The following is a 1,319-nucleotide window of genomic DNA, read 5'->3' as shown; positions in this document are numbered from 1 at the left end:
CCCGATTGGCCATTATGAAGGTTAGGGGTGACTGTGGGGAGCGGATGGACGGGCAAACGAGTGGGCTGGAGAGTAGCACACACCAACAAGGGGCTGCAGTGGCGAGTCACCCCTACACTCTTAATCCTCAACCCAGACAAGCTTTACAACTGCAGTCTTCACACAATGAAGAGAAAAGGGATTTGTAGGCATCAACAATTTTATCGAGCACCTACTAGGTGCCCGGCAGTGTTCTGGGGCTAGAAGGGCAGGGGATAAAAGACATCGTCTCAGGGGAGCTCCTGGCTGTCACACGGGGGCGGAGAAGGAGGCTGAGAGAACAGTTGAGTAAAAATAATAAATGTGTAAGCATAGAACGGTTCCTGGCAGTGACAGGTACGTGGAAGAGCAAAGCAGGGACGCAGGGAGGCGACTAATAGAAGGACAGCCAGAATAAGCACACTCCTCAGCAGAGTGGATCATGAGGCTTCATTTCAACTCCTTTGGACGTGTCTGTCAGGAGAGGTGAGTCCCTGGAGAAGGACGTCATGCTTGGTTTAAAAAAAAAAAAAAAAAAGAGGAAAGCCCTGAAGGAAATGGACTGGCACCATGGCTGCAACAATGGGCTCAAGCATAGGAACAATTGTGAGGATGGTGCAGGACTGCGTGGTGCTTTGTTCCGTTGTGCAGAGGGCCACTGTGAGTCAGAACTGACTCCCCAGCAGGTCATCACAAACCTATGCCGGGGAGACAGTCCAGGTTGCACCCGGTTCTTGGAGGCTCCATGTGTTAGTCTGGGTAAGCTAGAGAAACGAATTCATAGCCACGCACCTATGTATAGGAGAGGGTTTTATATAAAGGGTAATTGTACATTAAGAAAGCATCCCAACCCAGACCAGTCTAAGCCCATCAGTCCGATACTAGCCCTGCCCTCTCGGCCTCTGCCCACGTCTCCTGTCCTGGTTCCCTGCTACCCCCCCTCACGGTGTCTGTCTGTCTGTCTCTCTGTGATCACTGCCCCGCGCTGCCCAGGGCTATTCCTGCCTGTCTGCCTGTCACTGCCCCTCGCTCTCTGTTCGTGGTCTGTATCTCGCTCGGTGTCCCTGTCCCTACCTGGCAGCATGTCTGTCAGTCTCGGTCCCACACTGCCCCTGTCTATTCATCTGTCTGTCTGTCTGTCTCTGGGTCACTGTCTCTGCCTGACCATCAGCCAGTCTGTCTGTCCCTGCCTGTCTCTCTCTGCCCTGTCCCCCACACCCACTCTCTTCTTGCCTCCACTGCCCTCCTGCCCTCCTTCCCACTCTGTCCCCCACCGCCCCTCTTATCTGTCACACACACAC

The 1,319-nt window shown here is 53.9% G+C and overlaps 1 pseudogene; it reads right to left on the bottom strand.

Moving 5' to 3' along the window:
• The window catches only part of LOC101661536, a 941-nt pseudogene extending 676 nt beyond the window's left edge, over nucleotides 1-265 (bottom strand).
• Between the last annotated feature and the right edge of the window lie 1,054 nt (nucleotides 266-1,319).

Source organism: Echinops telfairi, unplaced genomic scaffold (genome assembly GCF_000313985.2).
Source record: "Echinops telfairi isolate 266 unplaced genomic scaffold, ASM31398v2 ScPeMD7_655;HRSCAF=1070, whole genome shotgun sequence".
In the NCBI taxonomy this organism is placed as follows: domain Eukaryota; kingdom Metazoa; phylum Chordata; class Mammalia; order Afrosoricida; family Tenrecidae; genus Echinops; species Echinops telfairi.
Note: the sequence above shows the minus strand (reverse complement) of the source record. Positions and strands in the feature narration are given on the sequence as shown.